General features: G+C 41.2%; 1 long non-coding RNA gene across 1 annotated transcript in view; it reads right to left on the reverse strand.

Annotated features, from left to right (window-relative positions):
* LOC138674268 (uncharacterized) overlaps positions 1–20,630 on the reverse strand; it is a 46,130-nt gene extending 25,500 nt beyond the window's left edge. Inside the window, exon 1 of the long non-coding RNA XR_011320561.1 lies at positions 20,524–20,630. This is a non-coding gene — a long non-coding RNA (uncharacterized lncRNA). The remainder of the gene's footprint in view (positions 1–20,523) is intronic.
* Positions 20,631–21,122: the final 492 nt, after the last annotated feature.

The following is a 21,122-nucleotide window of genomic DNA, read 5'->3' on the forward strand; positions in this document are numbered from 1 at the left end:
CACCACCATGCTTTACAATAGGTATGGTGTTTGATGGATGCAACTCAGTATTCTTTTTCCTCCAAACACGACAAGCTGTGTTTCTACCAAACAGTTCCAGTTTGGTTTCATCAGACCATAGGACATTCTCCCAAAACTCCTCTGGATCATCCAAATGCTCTCTAGCAAACTTCAGACGGGCCCGGACATGTACTGGCTTAAGCAGTGGGACACGTCTGGCACTGCAGGATCTGAGTCCATGGTGGCGTAGTGTGTTACTTATGGTAGGCCTTGTTACATTGGTCCCAGCTCTCTGCAGTTCATTCACTAGGTCCCCCCGCGTGGTTCTGGGATTTTTGCTCACCGTTCTTGTGATCATTCTGACCCCACGGGGTGGGATTTTGCGTGGAGCCCCAGATCGAGGGAGATTATCAGTGGTCTTGTATGTCTTCCATTTTCTAATTATTGCTCCCACTGTTGATTTCTTTACTCCAAGCTGGTTGGCTATTGCAGATTCAGTCTTCCCAGCCTGGTGCAGGGCTACAATTTTGTTTCTGGTGTCCTTTGACAGCTCTTTGGTCTTCACCATAGTGGAGTTTGGAGTCAGACTGTTTGAGGGTGTGCACAGGTGTCTTTTTATACTGATAACAAGTTTAAACAGGTGCCATTACTACAGGTAATGAGTGGAGGAAAGAGGAGACTCTTAAAGAAGAAGTTACAGGTCTGTGAGAGCCAGAAATCTTGATTGTTTGTTTCTGACCAAATACTTATTTTCCACCATAATATGCAAATAAATTGTTAAAAAAACAGACAATGTGATTTTCTGGATTTTTTTTTCTCAGTTTGTCTCCCATAGTTGACGTCTACCTATGATGTAAATTACAGACGCCTCTCATCTTTTTAAGTGGTGGAACTTGCACTATTGCTGACTGACTAAATACTTTTTTGCCCCACTGTATATATATATATATACATATATAGCAAAAGTCTTTAAATTGAGGAACATATTACTAGCGATGGAGATACGACTCGTACATAGTGTGGTCTTTTCTGTGGTATGGATGTGAAACCTAGACAATAAAGAAACAAATGGAAGAATTGACGCCTTTGAAAAGTGGTGGGTGAAAAGCCAGACACGTCACTCAAAGCAAGGATCACCAAGCTATGACTTGCCTACTTAGACACATCATGTGAAGAGAGCAATCACTGGAGAAGGACATCATGGTGGGAAGAATATGAGGAACAAGACGAAGAGGAAGACCAGCAATCTGATGGCTTGATACAATCAAGATAACGTCAGAGAAGACCCTATCTAGGGTTGCACCAAATCGATCTTCAGATCGTTCATCCATCAAGTTGCCATGGCTCAAGAGTGAGCCGAAGGACACTAAAAAAATAAATATATTAACCCCTTCCCGACCTGTGACACAGCGTATGCGTCATGAAAGTCGGTGCCAATCCGACCTGTGACGCATATGCTGTGTCACAGAAAGATCGCGTCCCTGCAGGCCGGGTGAAAGGGTTAACTCCCATTTCACCCGATCTGCAGGGACAGGGGGAGTGGTAGTTTAGCCCAGGGGGGTTGGCTTCACCCCCCCGTGGCTACGATCGCTCTGATTGGCTGTTGAAAGTGAAACTGCCAATCAGAGCGATTTGTAATATTTCACCTAAAAAACTGGTGAAATATTACAATCCAGCCATGGCCGATGCTGCAATATCATCGGCCATGGCTGGAAACACTGATGTGCCCCCACCCCACCCCACCGATCGCCCCCCCAGCCCCCCGATCTGTGGTCCGCTCCCCTCCGTCCTGTGCTCCGCTCCCCCGTCCTCCTGTCTGCTCCCCCCGTGCTCCAATCACACCCCCCGTGCTCCAATCAAACCCCCCCGCACTCCGATCACCCCCCCCGCACAGCGATCCCCCCCGTGCTCCGATCCATCCCCCCGCACAGCGATCCCCCACCCATGCTGCAATCCACCCCCCCGTGTTCTGATCCACCCCCCCGTGCTCCGATCCACCCCCCCATGCTCCGACGTCCCCACCCCGTGCCCTGATCTCCCCCCCCCTTATACTTACCCGGCCTCCCGGGGTCCGTCTGTCTTCTTTCCCGGGCGCCGCCATCTTCCAAAATGGCGGGCGCATGTGCAGTGCGCCCGCCGAATCTGCCGGCCGGCAGATTCGTTCCAAAGTGAGTTTTGATCACTGAGATATAACCTCTCTCAGTGATCAAAATAAAAAAAATAGGAAATGCCCCCGCCCCCCCTTTGTCACCCCCATAGGTAGGGACAATAAAAAAAAATAAAGAATTTTTTTTTTTCACTAATGTTGGGGTAAGAACTAGGGTTAGGGGTAGGGGTAGGGTTAGGGGTAGGGTTAGGGGTAGGGTTAGGGGTAGGGGTAGGGGTAGGGGTAGGGGTAGGGTTAGGGTTCGGGATGTGCACACGTATTCTGGTCCTCTGCGGATTTTTCCGCAGAGGAGTTGATAAATCCGCAGGGCTAAACCGCTGTGGATTTATCGCGGATTTACCGCAGTTTTTCTGCGCATTTCACTGCAGTTTTACAACTGCGATTTTCTATTGGAGCAGTTGTAAAACCGCTGCGGAATCCGCAGAAAGAAGTGACATGCTGCGGAATGTAAACCGCTGCGTTTCCGTGCAGTTTTTCTGCAGCATGTGTACAGCGATTTTTGGTTTACATTGAACTGTAAACTCATGGGAAACTGCTGCGGATCCGCAGCGTTTTCCGCAGCGTGTGCACATACCTTTAGAATTAGGCTATGTGCACACGGTGCGGATTTGGCTGCGGATCCGCAGCAGTGTTCCATCAGGTTTACAGTACCATGTAAACATATGGAAAACCAAATCCGCTGTGCCCATGGTGCGGAAAATACCACGCGGAAACGCTGCGTTGTATTTTCCGCAGCATGTCAATTCTTTGTGCGGATTCCGCAGCGTTTTACACCTGTTCCTCAATAGGAATCCACAGGTGAAATCCGCACAAAAAACACTGGCAATCCGCGGTAAATCCGCAGGTAAAACGCAGTGCCTTTTACCCGCAGATTTTTCAAAAATGGTGCTGAAAAATCTCATACAAATCCGCAACGTTGGCACATAGCCTTAGGGTTAGGGTTGGGTTGGAATTAGGATTGTGGGTAGGGTTAGGGGTGTGTTGGGGTTAGGGTTGTGGTTAGGGGTGTGTTGGGGTTAGGGTTGTGATTAGGGTTATGGCTACAGTTGGGATTAGAGTTAGGGGTGTGTTGGGGTTAGTGTTGGAGTTAGAATTGAGGGGTTTCCACTGTTTAGGCACATCAGGGGGTCTCCAAACGCAACATGGCGCCACCATTGATTCCAGCCAATCTTGAATTCAAAAAGTCAAATGGTGCTCCCTCACTTCTGAGCCCCGACGTGTGCCCAAACAGTGGTTTACCCCCATACATGGGGTATCAGCGTACTCAGGAGAAACTGGACAACAACTTTTGGGGTCCAATTTCTCCTGTAACCCTTGGGAAAATAAAAAATTCTGGGCTAAAAAATTATTTTTGAGGAAAGAAAACGTATTTATTATTTTCACGGCTCTGCGTTATAAACTTCTGTAAAGCACTTGGGGGTTGAAAGTGCTCACCACATATGTAGATAAGTTCCTTTGGGGGTCTAGTTTCCAAAATGGGGTCACTTGTGGGGGGTTTCTAGTGTTTAGGCACACCAGGGGCTCTGCAAACGCAACGTGACGCCCGCAGACCATTCCATCAAAGTCTGCATTTCAAAAGTCACTACTTCCCTTCTGAGCCCCGACGTGTGCCCTAACAGTGGTTTACCCCCACACATGGGGTATCAGCGTACTCAGGAGAAACTGGACAACAACTTTTGGGGTCCAATTTCTCCTGTAACCCTTGGGAAAATAAAAAATTCTGGGCTAAAAAATTATTTTTGAGGAAAGAAAACGTATTTATTATTTTCACGGCTCTGCGTTATAAACTTCTGTGAAGCACTTGGGGGTTCAAAGTGCTCACCTCACATCTAGATAAGTTCCTTGGGGGGTCTAGTTTCCAAAATGGGGTCACTTGTGGGGGGTTTCTACTGTTAAGCCACATCAGGGGCTCTCCAAACGCGACATGGTGTCCGCTAATGATTGGAGCTAATTTTCCATTTAAAAAGCCAAATGGCGTGCCTTCCCTTCTGAGCCCTGCCGTGCGCCCAAACAGTGGTTTACCCCCACATATGGGGTATCTGCGTACTCAGGAGAAATTGGACCACAAATGTTGTTGTCCAGTTTGTCCTATTACCATTGGCAAAATAGGAAATTCCAGGCTAAAAAATTATTTTTGAGAAAAAAAAATTATTTTTATTTTCATGGCTCTGCATTATAAACTTCTGTGAAGCACCTGGGGGTTTAAAGTGCTCAGTATGCATCTAGATAAGTTCCTTGGGGGGTCTAGTTTCCAAAATGGGGTCACTTGTGGGGGAGCTCCAATGCATAGGCACACAGGGGCTCTCCAAACGCGACATGGTGTCCGCTAACGATGGAGATAATTTTTCATTCAAAAAGTCAAATGGCGCTCCTTCCCTTCCGAGCCTTACCATGTGCCCAAACAGTGGTTTACCCCCACATGTGAGGTATCGGTGTACTCAGGAGAAATTGCCCAACAAATTTTAGGATCCATTTTATCCTTTTGTCCATGTGAAAATGAAAAAATTGAGGCTAAAAGAATTTTTTTGTGAAAAAAAAAGTACTTTTTCATTTTTACGGATCAATTTGTGAAGCACCTGGGGGTTTAAAGGGCTCACTATGCATCTAGATAAGTTCCTTGGGGCGTCTAGTTTCTAAAATGGGGTCACTTGTGGGGGAGCTCCAATTTTTAGGCACACGGGTGCTCTCCAAACGTGACATGGTGTCCGCTAAAGAGTGCAGCCAATTTTTCAGTCAAAAAGTCAAATGGCGCTCCTTCCCTTCCAAGCCCTGCCGTGCGCCCAAACAGTGGTTTACCCCCACATATGAGGTATCAGCGTACTCAGGACAATTTGGACAACAACTTTCGTTGTTCAGTTTCTCCTTTTACCATTGGGAAAATAAAAAAATTGTTGCTAAAAGATCATTTTTGTGACTAAAAAGTTAAATGTTCATTTTTTCCTTCCATGTTGCTTCTGCTGCTGTGAAGCACCTGAAGGGTTAATAAACTTCTTGAATGTGGTTTTGTGCACCTTGAGGGGTGCAGTTTTTAGAATGGTGTCACTTTTGGGTATTTTCAGCCATATAGACCCCTCAAACTGACTTCAAATGTGAGGTGGTCCCTAAAAAAAATGGTTTTGTAAATTTCGTTGTAAAAATGAGAAATCGCTGGTCAAATTTTAACCCTTATAACTTCCTAGCAAAAAAAAATTTTGTTTCCAAAATTGTGCTGATGTAAAGTAGACGTGTGGGAAATGTTATTTATTAACTATTTTGTGTCACATGACTCTCTGGTTTAACAGAATAAAAATTCAAAATGTGAAAATTGCAAAATTTTCAAAATTTTCGCCAAATTTCCGTTTTTATCACAAATAAACACAGAATTTATTGTCCTAAATTTACCACTAACACGAAGCCCAATATGTAATGAAAAAACAATCTCAGAACCGCTAGGATCCATTGAAGTGTTCCTGAGTTATTACCTCATAAAGGGACACTGGTCAGAATTGCAAAAAACGGCAAGGTCTTTAAGGTCAAAATAGGCTGGGTCATGAAGGGGTTAATATTAAACCATATAATACTAATATTAATTATAAGAAATATAAATATAAATTGACATAAAGTAACTTATTCCACCAAAACACCTTTAAGATTTACATCCAGGGATCAAACATTTTGTGCAGTAAATCTGGTGTAGACTTTTGGGGTACATTTTATCAAGTTGTCTCTTTGGTCTTGTCTGTGGCGTTGATGCTGGAGCCTGTGGCACAACAGGAAATAGGCAAAGGAAAAAAAAAGTACATACAAAAATTACTGTATATAAAGCCGCTCTCATTGATTCAGTTGAGCGTCTGCTGTTTAATGGCCTTTGTTGAATAAAACTTTCCAAGATAACTAAAGATTTATGGGGATGTTTTCCTAACTGTATTTGTATCTTTTTTAATTAAATGCCATTTAACATAACATTAGATTAATTGGATAGAACAAAATGCTATTTCACTGTAGCTGAAATCATAAAAGGGTCTGCCTGCAGAATGGTTTGGGGGCATGGAGAGGAAAAACAGTAACCCTCACAATGCCAGGCTGCTCTGCCCGCTTCTATTGTCTATAAAATGATACAGGGAGATGGCATTGAAGTGTAAGCTCCTGGGCCTAATGGCTGCAAATCCAAAACGTTGATGTTAAATAAAAAACAGTCTATTCATCTGTTTGCACATATTTCTCATTAATGGCTCATTCTCAGGATCTACCTGTGTTTATCCAAGCTTGTTTAAATCCCTTTAGGGCTAGAACAAATTGTCATTTCTTTCCTGCGCTCAGTGCAGATTTTTTTATGCTTTTTAGATGCACAATCAGCACAGTGTAAACTTGGCTCAGATGAGTTAAAATACCTTGCATTATGTCACGCTTCTCCTCTGTAGTCTGCTGTTCTATACATTATACACACACACACGTATAAAGTATATATATTTTTTTTATTTAAATATGTATATATATATTTGATCATCATAATAAATAATCTTTAGTTTTATATAGCGCTAACATATTCCGCAGCGCTTTACAGTTTGCACACATTATCATCACTGTTTCCATTGAGGCTCAAAATCTAGATTCCCTATCAGTATGTCTTTGGATTGTGGGAGGAAACCGGAGAACCCGGAGGAAACCCATGCAAACCCAGGGAGAATATACAAACTCCTTGCAGGGATTTGGTGGGATTTGAACCCAGGACCCCAGCTCTGCAGTGCTAAGCACTGAGCCATGGTGCTGTTGAATATATGTGGATAAAATTGAAACTCTGCCACAACCAAATTTCTTCTCTCATATGTGGCAAAGCAGGTCACATTTCCAAACAAAACCTAAAAGGTTTGTACAAAGTATTCAAAACTTCTCCAGCAGTCCCATAGAAAGTACTCATGTATGATCTTTGCTCAGTTCAAACATGGTTCTGCAAAACCCCATTGTCAGGATTGCTAAGTGTTCCCAGTGGTCAGACACCAGAAATCAGTAAGTTATCCTAGCAGAGGCTTACCAACCAACCCCAGCTCCTCCATACCATTTTTATGATGGTGATGGTGCTCTCTAAGTATTTTGGGAGATTCCCTTGGAGATTTTATAATGAGCCTCATAAGCAAGAGTGGAGTTGATTAGCGTTTTCCCTTCTCCCTCCACCCCAAGAACAAGGCCCTATTTTCAGTTTTACTTACACTAAAGACAGAACATTTCCTCTATTGAAATGCATTATGCATAACACACTCTTTGACATAATCCTGCCTATTAGAAGCTCTGCTGCTACAATATATGATTCAGTATATAGACACATATTGTGCTTGTACCTTATATCTATAATAAATAGATGCTTATTATGCTTTCCTATATAGCGCCAGCATATTCCACAGCACTTTACAGGCATCATCACTGTCCCCATTGGGGCTCACAATTAAAATTACCTATCAGTCTGTCTTTGGAGTGTAGGAGAAAAACGAAGAACCCGGAGAAAACCCACTGGGAGAACATACAAACTCCTTACAAATGTTGTCCTTGGTAGGATTTGAACCCAGGACCCCAGTGCTGCAAAGCCACTATAGATGTAATGATAATATATCCCCAAAAATTGTGTTTTTATCTGATGAACGTCCTTGTTCAAAACTGAAATGTGTTATATTTCAACACAAGGAAAAAATGAAACTTTAATTGAAAGCATTAAGTGAAGATTATTGGTAACAGGACTAAAGCATTGTCTTCTTTATCTCCATATGTGTCACAGGGCTACCGCGACAGAGAGGTTCCAGAGAACCGCAGCACTCTGGGCCCCCTTCACACACGATGAACAGAAGCTCTTCTCCTGAATTCTGACCTGGCTGTCTTGTGCCAGCAGGGCAGGAGTTAAATATTGTTACTGAAGTTACTGAGAGCTATGTCTCTCAGCTGATTTGGTTTTGGTAATCTCCGCTTCTATATAGACTCAGCTTTGTCTACAACTGTCGTCAGTGATCAGTTCTGCTGCCTGGCTTGGAGTGAGAAGGAGCGTGGTATTAGGAGCTTGGAGGTTTATTTACAGAGATTGGTGTCTGATGTTTTGGTTGCATGTTAAACCTGTTTTCCTTCCTAGTTTTTTCCTTCTCTTCCCTTCTCTGTGTTTCCTCTGTGGTTGTGTGAGCATTTGGCGAGTTTGAGACTTTTAGTTACCTTGTCTGTATACCCTGTTTAATTGTCGTATTTATACACTGGTGCAGTCCACCTCCCTTGGGGGGAGAGGGGGCCACTGATAAGGCCTGCACAGGAGACAGGGATATGCTGGCGGCTCAGGCCTCCTAACCATTATAGGTACCCCTGAGATAAGGGAAAGCCAGGGCCCCATTATAGTGGCAGGGACAGGTGCGGGTCCCAGTACGCCGACCTGCCCCTTTATCGCCATTAACGGAGTGACAATATGCCTCTTCAAAACAAATCCAGACATTAGATGAGACAATAATCTGGAATCAGTGTTGGTTAGAATAATAGTTTCCCAATTACAGGTATAAACATTCCGGCAACACCCCCATGAATGAAGAAAGTGCTTGTTCATTGGGTGATTGGATCATCCTTGCATTAAAATCATCTTTGTTGCCACCACATTGCCTTGTGTAAACAGGAGGTTTGTGGCCAATAGCAATTATATTCTAAATTAATGAAACAATCATATTAAAGATCATTCTATGTGGATACAACTTTGCTCATCCTGTCTTAAACGACGGCCAATCAGTTTGTATATAGTCTTTTAATGGTCACAGTCAGCTGGTGTAAATGCACCTTAATTCTGTCCAGTTTCCTGTTGGTATCAAATCTACTCAATGCAACTTGCTATTTTCTCTACTCTATGTAGAGCTTTTGGCAATCAATCAACCATGCACCTCCGTGCATAGGCGTAATGATCATAGTCACATAGGGTCCTGTGTGAGAGGGGGGCCGCCAAAGCCAATTTCACCTGGGCGTGAGTCCTCGGATGCACATTCAGGTGAAATGTCTTGCGGCGCAGAGACCTACCAGCTTCCTGCGCTACAATACACGCCACTGGCCAACCACGGGTTGGCAGCTCACGTCGGCTTACCAGTGATATGCGGCTTGTGGCAGTGACGTCATGCGCTGTCCATGCCGGCACGTCAATGTCAGCTGCTGACTCCTGCATCGGCTACAGAAAACGACTCAGCACGGCGTGGGAGCAGGGTTAGGTAAGAATAATCATTTGTTTCTTTGTGTGGAAGAAGAACGGAGGGGCCCAGAATGGGGGACATTATACCTGATTGGGGACATTATACCAGAATGAGTGACATTATACCAGAAAGAGAGACATTATACCAGAATGGGGACATAATACCAGAATGAGGACATTATAACAGAATGAGAGATATTATAACAGAATGAAAGACATTATACCAGAATGAGAGACATTATACCAGAATGGGGACATTATCCCAGAATGAGGACATTATACCAGAATGAAAGACATTATACCAGAATGAGAGACATTATACCAGAATGGGGACATAATACCAGAATGAGAGACATTATACCAGAATGAGGACATTATACCAGAATGAGGACATTATACCAGAATGAGAGACATTATACCAGAATGAGAGACATTATCCCAGAATGAGAGACATTATACCAGAATGAGGACATTATACCAGAATGAGAGACATTATACCAGAATGAGGACATTATAACAGAATGATAGACATTATAACAGAATGAGAGACATTATAACAGAATGAAAGACATTATCCCAGAATGAGAGACATTATACCAGAATGAGAGACATTATACCAGAATGAAAGACATTATCCCAGAATGAAAGACATTATACCAGAATGAGAGACATTATACCAGAATGAAAGACATTATCCCAGAATGAGAGACATTATACCAGAATGAAAGACATTATACCAGAATGAGAGACATTATACCAGAATGAGAGACATTATACCAGAATGAGAGACATTATACCAGAATGAGAGACATTATACCAGAATGAGAGACATTATACCAGAATGAGAGACATTATACCAGAATGAGAGACATTATACCAGAATGAGAGACATTATACCAGAATGAGAGACATTATACCAGAATGAGAGACATTATACCAGAATGAGAGACATTATACCAGAATGAGAGACATTATACCAGAATGAGAGACATTATACCAGAATGAGAGACATTATACCAGAATGAGGACATTATACCAGAATGAGGACATTATACCAGAATGAGAGACATTATACCAGAATGGGGACATTATACCAGAATGAGAGACATTATACTAGAATGAGGACATTATACCAGAATGAGGACATAATACCAGAATGAAAGACATTATACCAGAATGGGGACATAATACCAGAATGAGAGACATTATACCAGAATGAGGACAATATACCAGAATGAGAGACATTATACCAGAATGAGAGACATTATACTAGAATGAGGACATAATACCAGAATGAGAGACATTATACCAGAATGGGGACATAATACCAGAATGAGAGACATTATACCAGAATGGGGACATTATACCAGAATGAGGACATTATAACAGAATGATAGACATTATAACAGAATGAGAGACATTATAACAGAATGAAAGACATTATCCCAGAATGAGAGACATTATACCAGAATGAGAGACATTATACCAGAATGAAAGACATTATCCCAGAATGAAAGACATTATACCAGAATGAGAGACATTATACCAGAATGAAAGACATTATCCCAGAATGAGAGACATTATACCAGAATGAAAGACATTATACCAGAATGAGAGACATTATACCAGAATGGGGACATAATACCAGAATGAGGACAATATACCAGAATGAGAGACATTATACCAGAATGAAAGACATTATACCAGAATGAGAGACATTATACCAGAATGGGGACATAATACCAGAATGAGGACAATATACCAGAATGAGAGACATTATACCAGAATGAGAGACATTATACCAGAATGAGAGACATTATACCAGAATGAGAGACATTATACCAGAATGAGAGACATTATACCAGAATGAGAGACATTATACCAGAATGAGAGACATTATACCAGAATGAGGACATTATACCAGAATGAGGACATTATACCAGAATGAGAGACATTATACCAGAATGGGGACATTATACCAGAATGAGAGACATTATACTAGAATGAGGACATTATACCAGAATGAGGACATAATACCAGAATGAAAGACATTATACCAGAATGGGGACATAATACCAGAATGAGAGACATTATACCAGAATGAGGACAATATACCAGAATGAGAGACATTATACCAGAATGAGAGACATTATACCAGAATGAGAGACATTATACCAGAATGAGGACATTATACCAGAATGAGGACATTATACCAGAATGAGAGACATTATACCAGAATGAGGACAATATACCAGAATGAGAGACATTATACCAGAATGAGGACATTATACCAGAATGAGGACAATATACCAGAATGAGAGACATTATACCAGAATGAGAGACATTATACCAGAATGAGAGACATTATACTAGAATGAGGACATTATACCAGAATGAGAGACATTATACCAGAATGAGGACATTATACCAGAATGAGAGACATTATACCAGAATGGGGACATAATACCAGAATGAGAGACATTATACCAGAATGAGGACATTATACCAGAATGAGGACAATATACCAGAATGAGAGACATTATACCAGAATGAGAGACATTATACCAGAATGAGAGACATTATACCAGAATGAGGACATTATACCAGAATGAGAGACATTATACCAGAATGGGGACATTATACCAGAATGAGAGACATTATCCCAGAATGAGAGACATTATACCAGAATGAGAGACATTATACGAGAATGAGGACATTATACCAGAATGGGGACATAATACTAGAATGGGAGACATTATACCAGAATGGGAACATAATACTAGAATGGGAGAAATTTTACCAGAATGAGAGACATTATACCAGAATGAGATACATTATACCAGTATGAGGACATTATACCAGAATGGGGACATTATACCAGAATGGGGACATTATACCAGAATGGGGACATTATACTAGAATGAGAGACATTATACCAGAATGAGGACATAATACCAGAATGGGGACATAATACTAGAATGGGAGAAATTATAACAGAATGGATGACATTATACCAGAATGGGTGACATTATACCAGAATGAGAGACATTATACCAGAGTGATGACATTATTCCAGAATTAGGACATTATACCAGAGTGATGACATTATTCCAGAATGAGGACATTACACCAGAATGGGGACATAATACTAGAATGAGAGACATTATACCAGAATGGGGAAATTATACCAGAATGAGAGACATTATACCAGAATGAAGACATTATACCAGAATGAGATATATTATACCAGAATGGAGACATTATACCAGATTGGGGACATTATACCAGAATGAGAGACATTATACCGGGATGGGGGACATTATACCAGAATGAGGGCATTATACCAGAATGGGGACATTATACCAGGATGGGGGACATTATACCAGAATGAGGACAATATACCAGAATGAGATACATTATACCAGAATGAGGACATTATACCAGAATGAGGACACTATACCAGAATGAGATACATTATACCAGAATGAGGACATTATACCAGAATGAGGACATTATACCAGAATGGGGACATTATACCAGAATGAGGACATTATACCAGGATGGGGGACATTATACAAGAATGAGGACATTATACCAGAATGGAGATATTATACCAGAATGGGGACATTATACCAGAATGAGAGATATTATACCAGAATGAGGACATTATACCAGAATGAGGACCCAATACCAGAATGAGAAACATTATACCAGAATGGGGACATTAAACCAGAATGAGGACATTATACCAGAATGGGGACATTATACCAGAATGAGGACATTATACCAGAATGAGGACATTATACCAGGATGGGGACATTATACCACAATAGATGTCATTATACCAAAATGGGGACATTATACCAGAAGGGGGACATTATACCAGAAGGGGGACATTATACCAGAAGGGGGACATTATACCAGAATGAGAAACATTATACCAGAATGAGGACATTAAACCAGAATGAGGACATTATACCAGAATGGGGACATTATACCAGAATGAGGACATTATACCAGAATGAGGACATTATACCAGGATGGGGACATTATACCACAATAGATGTCATTATACCAAAATGGGGACATTATACCAGAAGGGGGACATTATACCAGAAGGGGGACATTATACCAGAAGGGGGACATTATACCAGAAGGGGGACATTATACCAGAAGGGGGACAGGGTGGGGGGCATTATTACTTGAAAGGGCCCAGGTTGTGAGAGATTATTAAAAAAAAGGAGCCAGGACAAGACATTATTACATAAGGGATGAACATGCATGTCTTTATAGGATCTAGAATGCTACAAGGGACCATACATCTGACCAACATCCAGGTGGGGTCCCAGGTCTAATTTTGCATTGGGGCCCACTGGAGTCTAGTTACGCCCCTGCTTCCCTGCAATGGTCTATTTGGTGAACAGCCTGTGGCATGCATGCTACAGAACAAGGCATTTCTTGTGACTTAGCCCAGCATTTGTGGTTCTCCAGCTTTTGCACACAACTTTTCTCTCTTTGCGTGTAAATCAGATGTGGACACAGATAGGAGAGGGCCTTTGTGCAAGAACAGTATATGGACCAGTCCAATAATGTGTTAGTGACAGAAGCTGATTACTGCTTTGGAGGTAGAAGTGGGCCCCTTACCTCTTGGGTCCTTATGCAGCTGTACAGAATGCATATGTCCGCAAATGATGGAAATTATCTAAATGGTAGACCCTTAAAGGGGTTTTCCAACTCCTTCTTAAACTAAATATTCGGGCCCGATAAAATAAACCTATACTAACCCCCTGTGCCAGCTCCATTCCAGCAGTGTCGGCACTCGTGGTCCTGGGACTGTGATGTGGTGAAATGACACATGATGCCCGGCATGCAATCAGCTGATCTCGGACTTCTTCATGTTTATTTTGACAGGAGACTGTGATGCCAGGGCTGATTGGTCGCCAGGCTTCACGTCTCATTTCACCACATCACAGGAACATTAGTGCCGACACCAATGGAACGGAACACGTTTGGAGGTGAGTATAAGTTTATTAAGATTATCAGGGGAGAACATTTAGTTTAAGAAGAAGTTGTCCTAGTAGCGGACAACCCATTTACATAGCTTGACAATCTGAAGATGCCCACTTTGATTTCAGGGATTTATCATTAATTAGGCTGTGTGCTGTAGTTTCAATATAATCAAAGTTTTATCAGCAGGAGATTATCTCTGCCTGACTAGGTTGCATGTGCAGGCAGTCAGGCTAAAATGAATAACCCTTCCCCACCACTGATTGGCAGGTTGTTGACAATTACAGAGTACACAGTAAGCTGCCAATATGCATCTATCTATATCATCGTCTAAGGATCACTTCTGTCTGTTTGTCTGTCACGGAAATCCCGTTTCGCTGATTGGTCGCGGCCGGCCGGCCGTGACCAATCAGCGACGGGCACAGTCCGGCCGTGAATTGGCCCCTCCCTACTCTCCTCAAGTGAGTGCCCTCTCCCTACTCCCCTCCAGTCAGTGGCAGTGTGTTGCCCCATCCCGGACCAACTTTTTACTATTTTTACTATGCAGCATCAATAGTAAAAAGATATAATGTTAAAAATGATAAAAAAATAAAAAATTGTGCTAATGTAACCTTCCGCCGTCCACCAATGCGCGCGATTCTGCCGCCAGCTTCCGTTCCCAGTGATGCATTGCGGAATTACTCGCGAGACAGCTAAGTCATCTGGGTAATTTTGCAATGCATCACTGCGAACTGAAGCTGGCGGCAGCATCGCGCGCATCGGGACAGCTTCGAAGAGTGAGTATATAACTATTTTTTATTTTAATTTTTTTTTTACAGGGATATGGTGCCACACTGCTATATACTATGAGGGCTGTGTTATATTCTGCGTGGGCTGTTATATACTATGTGGCCTGTGTTATATACTGCGTGGCCTGTGCTATATATTACGTGGCCCGTGCTATATATTATGTGGGCTGTGTTATATACTATGTGGCTGCTATATACTACGCGGGCTGTGTAATATACTACGTGGCTGCTATATACTACATGGCTGTGCTATATACTATGTGGCTGTCTGTGTTACGAGGGCTGTGCTATATACTATGTGGTGGCTATATACTATGTCGCTACTATATACTACGTGGCTGTGCTATATACTATGTGGCTGTCTGTGTTACGTGGGCTGTGCTATATACTATGTGGCTGCTATATACTATGTGGCTGTGCTATATACTACATGGCTGTGTTTTATACTACGTGGCTGTGTTATATACTACGTGGCTGTCTGTGTTATATGCTGCCTAGCTGTGTTATATACTACGTGGCTGTGTTATATTCTACGTGGCTGTGTTATATACTACGTGGCTGTGCTATATACTACATGGCTGTGTTTTATACTACGTGGCTGTGTTATATACTACGTGGCTGTGTTATATACTATGTGGCTGTGTTATATACTACGTGGCTGTGCTATATACTACATGGCTGTGTTTTATACTACGTGGCTGTGTTATATACTACTTGGCTGTTCTATATACTACGTGGCTGTTTGCGTTATATGCTACGTGGCTGTGTTATATACTACGTGGCTGTGTTATATACTACGTGGCTGTGCTATATACTACGTGGCTTTGCCAAGAGCGACGTACATACATACATACTCTAAAATACACGATGCGTTAGAAGCGGGCCACCATCTAGTATATATATAATTAAAAACCAAAAAGCCCCAGAATGCACAGAGAATAGATTAATGTCTGGAAAGCATATTTAAACAAAACTGTAATACAGATGAGCAATGTTATCCTGTACTTTTAAATGGTCAGTGTGAGATTGTCCAGTCCTAGTTTAAGTCAAGCGAAAATAAGAAGACTGTCCACAGATTAATTAGAAGAATATGGGAGTCATTAAACGACTGCTGCTTCAGTAAATATATGAACGGCTGAAATAAGCAAAAAAAAAAAAAGAACATCATGGGCAGGGTAAATCCATTTACATACACAGTAATTCAGTGACTGTAAAAATAACTTAAAGGTTATAAAAATAACGAATTAACCACAATTACACAATAATTACTGTAATAAAAAATCTGCATTATTCTAAGGAAATAAATTGCAATTTTAACTATATTTAATAATGAACACAGTAATAAAACTGCCCTGATGCTTTTAAAGGGATTGTTTTTCCCCCCAAATTCTGATAAAGGGACGTAATTTACATGCCTCGTGCAGATATCATTATTAAGTTTGGCTGACTTGTTTATTCATTGGATAATTAAGTACCAGGATTTGGTGGCAATACAGCATTTTATACTTACAGATGCTTGATGGAAGGGCAGTTTTCTTATGATCCAAGTATTTTTTTCTATTTGCGATTTGGTGCCTCTGGTTTTATGTTTTTTATTTGCAATGCAAAATCTAATGCTATTTTTCTGAACATTTTTAAATGGAATAAAGTTTCCAGTGCTGACGCTACAAACATTGTTATAAATATCATATTCACGATATTTGTCATTTGTACAAATTGGGACAATTGTTGATTGAGCGGTTCACTTAACGCACATTTGTGCTAAAAAGCCCCCAGTTTTGCTCAGACCTTCCTTGTCTCGGTGCGTTCATTATATCAGCTAGTTATCACTCTGAGCCTTTCTTCCTCTTGAAGTTGTCTGCAGTGACTCAATACCATTGATAATAAAAAATGTAGATCTAACTTTTCATATAATCATAGTCATCCAGGCTTTTTAGAAATGCATAGCCCCTGCTCAGTTTTGTTCCCTTCTCATTTAGGATTTTATAGTATCTATATGTACAGTATATACAGTTGAAACCAAAAGTTTACATACACTATATAAAACGAAACATATACATGTTTTTCTCAATATCTGGCATGAAATCAGAATAAACCTTTCCTGTTATAATAATATAATAATATAATTATTATTTGCCTAATGCCAGCATAATGAGAGAGAATGTTTTAAGACATTTTTATTACTTACTGCAAAGTCAAAAGTTTACATACACTAAGATTACTATGCCTTTAAACAATTCAGGATTGCCCATACGATGATGTCATGTGTTTGGAAGCTTCTGTTTTTTGGCAACATCTGAGTTAATTAGTGGCACACCTGTGGATGTATTTTAATGCACACCTGAAACACACTGCTTCTTTGTGTAGCATCATGGGAAAATCTAAAGAAATCAGCCAAGATATCAGGAAGAGAATTGTGGACTTGCTGGCTCATCCTTGGGTACAATTTCAAGATAACTGAAGGTGCCTCGTTTATCTGTACAAACAATTATACGCAAGTACAAACAAGATGAGAATGTCCAACCATCACACCGCTCAGGAAGGAGACGAGTTCTGTGTCCAAGAGATGAACGTGCTTTGGTCCAACAGGTGCATAATCAACCCAAGGACAAAAGCAAAAGACCTTGTGAAGATGATGGTGGAAGCTGGTAAGATTGTGTCAATATCCACAGTGAAACGAGTACTGCATCAACATGGGCTGAAAGAAGCAATTTCTCCAAAAGAAACATAAAAAATGGCAGATTAATGTTTGCAAATGCACACAGGAACAAAGACCTTAATTTTTGGAGACATGTCCTGTGGTCTGATGAAACTAAAACTGAACCTTTTGAGCATAATGAGTGACCATTGTTACGTTTGGAGGAAAAAGAAGATGCTTGGAAGCCTAAGAACACCATCCCAACTGTGAAACATGGGGGTGGCAACATCATGTTGTGGGGTTGTTTTGCTGCAGGAGGGACTGGTGCACTTCACAAAATAGATGGCATCATGAGAAAAGAAGATTATGTGCCATTACTGAAACAACATCTCAAGACATCAGCCAGGAAGTTGAAGCTTGGGCGGAAATGGGTCTTCCAAATGGACAATGACCCGAAGCATACTGCCAAAATGCTAACAAAGTGGCTTAAGGATAACAAAGTCAATGTTTTGGAGCGGCCATCACAAAGCCCTGATCTCAATCCTATTGAAAATTTATGGGCAAAGCTGAAAAGGCCGGTGCGAGCAAGGCGACCTACAAACCTGGATCAGTTACACCAGTTTTGTCAGGAAGCTTGTGGAAGGATATCCCAAACGTTTGACCCAAGTCATTCAGTTTAAGGGCAATGGTACCAAATACTAATGAAATGTGTGTAAACTTTTGACTTTGCAGTAAATAATAAAAATGCCTTAAAACATTCTCTCTCTGTCTCATTATTCTGGCATTTGGCAAATATTAATAATTATGGTAATCCTAATTGCCCTAATACGGGAAAGGGTTATTCTGATTTCATGTCAAGATATTGAGAAAAACATGCAGATGTGTCTTTTTATATAGTGTATGTAAAATTCTGGTTTCAACTGTATATTATTTTTAGGTTATAAAAAAAGAAATCATTCTGCAGTCCTAATAGCATATATGTATTATTTATCCTTCCTGAAATGATATCTTGGAAGCAGAAGCACTGTTGGTTTGTTTGATTGCTTTGCAGATCTCCTCATTACTTTCTATTTACAACTGAAGAAACCCTTTAAAAACAATTTCTTTCCTATTTTATATTAACTGCATCCAGACTGAGCTGCTGTAGTTTAATTAGTTTAATTTAATTAAATTAATTTAATGTAGTGTAATTAATACACCCATTGGTAATCATCTTTGTAGAAATACATGCAAAAACGGTTTCTATTACAAATAGAATATTGATATAAAAAATAACGTTTTACAACTTACTGTCATTTTAATGGTAAGTCTACTTACTGACCTTCCAGAACAGTTGCCCTCTATTGGCTTTACAAGCCTTGCCAATTTCACCAAACTATTGAATACTTATTGCAATACTGTCTTTAATTTTAACTAGATGTTATTATAGATTTTTTTGGGGACAAACTATTTACAAAATAAAGAGTATAACACTAAAACAATACAATCATCAGAGCTTTCTGATAAAGAACAGCTTTTAAGACTAATGAAGACAAGATTCATGCAGTACTGCATCTGGCCACTTGAGGGAGATCTTGACTTTGATATGGCATTTTACTCAGCTAGGCGTTCGATAGAAGTTTAATCAAAGTCTTGCAAAATGTGTGATTTATATCTCTTTTACTGTCAGTATGCATATTTAAATGTGTGTTCAATTGATGCAGTCAGCAAATTACTAATGTTTACAGTGTATTTTGCAGTTAGGTACAAAGCACCCCATTATGAGCTTTTAAGTGAACTATGAACAATGCTCAAAAACGAAATAGATTTTCTGGAAGCGTTTTAGGGTTGTATTAAAACACAACAAACCAACGAGGCAACATTGAATTGTGGACCATCAGACTACTACTGTGTGTGACTGAGCCTGTGAAAGACAGCAAATGCACAATGTGGACAAAACTATAGACATGAAGGCCCCGATTCATCAACACTGGCAATTTACTAAGATGCTACCGATTCATGAGATGGGGCATGACTTATCAAAAATCTGGCGCATCTGCCGACTGAAGTACGCGTCTGTGCGCTACACTAGAAATCTGATTTCAGTCACAGACCGGAGTGAAATTTCTGGACTACAGAATACGGCTACGTTCACATTAGCGTTTCCCAACGCAGCGTCGGGAAACGCTGCGGTGATTCATGCATCATGCGCCCCTATACTTAACATGGGGGACGCATGGACATACGTTGTGCTGCGTTGTGTGACGCATGCGTTTTTTTTGCCGCAAGCGTCGGGCGCAGAAAACGCAACAAGTTGCATTTTTCTTGCGTCCAAATTTCGGCAAAAAACTACGCATGCGTCACAAAACGCAGTGTTTTTGCGTGCGTTTTGGTGCGTTTTATTTGCGTTGTGCGTTGCGTCGCCGACGCAGCGGCGCACAACGCAAATGTGAACGTAGTGAACAGTCTCGTCATCAACTAGATGAGTTGAGGTGTCAAGACCTGCATCGCCCTTGTCCCACCCCAGCTCCACCCTTTTCGGTGAAGCTCAAATAACGGGTGCGAAAATGCCCAAACTTTTGCTATACTGCCCCTACCTTGCATAGTGATTTCCATATTTATATTTTATACTTACCGGGAACCTGTCAGCAGTTTTGGCCAATGTAAGAGACGGCCATCACCTTTCAGCGCTTATATACAGCATTCTATAATGCTGTATATAAGCCCCCAACTCGACCCGGAAGAACTGAAAATTAAGTTTTACTATACCCACCTGTGGGGCGGTCCGGTCCGATGGTTGTTGCTGGTCTTGGTCCGGCACCTCCCATCTTCTTAAGATCGCCCCCCTCCTGCTTGCTTCTTGTGGATGACGCGACCCTGCATCATATACACAGGCTCCCCACACCGCGCTCCTGCACAGGCGTATTTCTCTGCCCTGTTGAGGGCAGAGCAAAGTACTGTAGTGCGCAGGTGCTGCAAAAGGTCAAAGATAAGGGAGCATAGGAGAGCTTACTATAGAGATAAGGAAACAAACAGAACCTAGCTTACTACAGAAATATGGGAGCAGAACCTAGCTTACTACCTAGTCAAGTGTGGCAGAAGCTGCACTGTTGATTTAGAATCATCAAGCATCTATAGGGGTTAAAATGGTTATAGCAGACAGAGAGTGGTTAGCTCAGCCCCAGGGGATATTGGTAAAGTTGTGTCCTGGACATCCAAAAGAAAGGTGTGTGAGTCTCCAGTCAGACTGAAATCAGACAAGCTAAATAGATCAGTTCTCTCTGGGAAGCGATTGCTGTAATCATAGAAGCAGTAATCATAGCCAGGAGCATCTTTATTACCTCAAGATGAGTGAGCTACAGCACTGGACTC

Source organism: Ranitomeya imitator, chromosome 4 (genome assembly GCF_032444005.1).
Source record: "Ranitomeya imitator isolate aRanImi1 chromosome 4, aRanImi1.pri, whole genome shotgun sequence".
Lineage (NCBI taxonomy): Eukaryota > Metazoa > Chordata > Amphibia > Anura > Dendrobatidae > Ranitomeya > Ranitomeya imitator.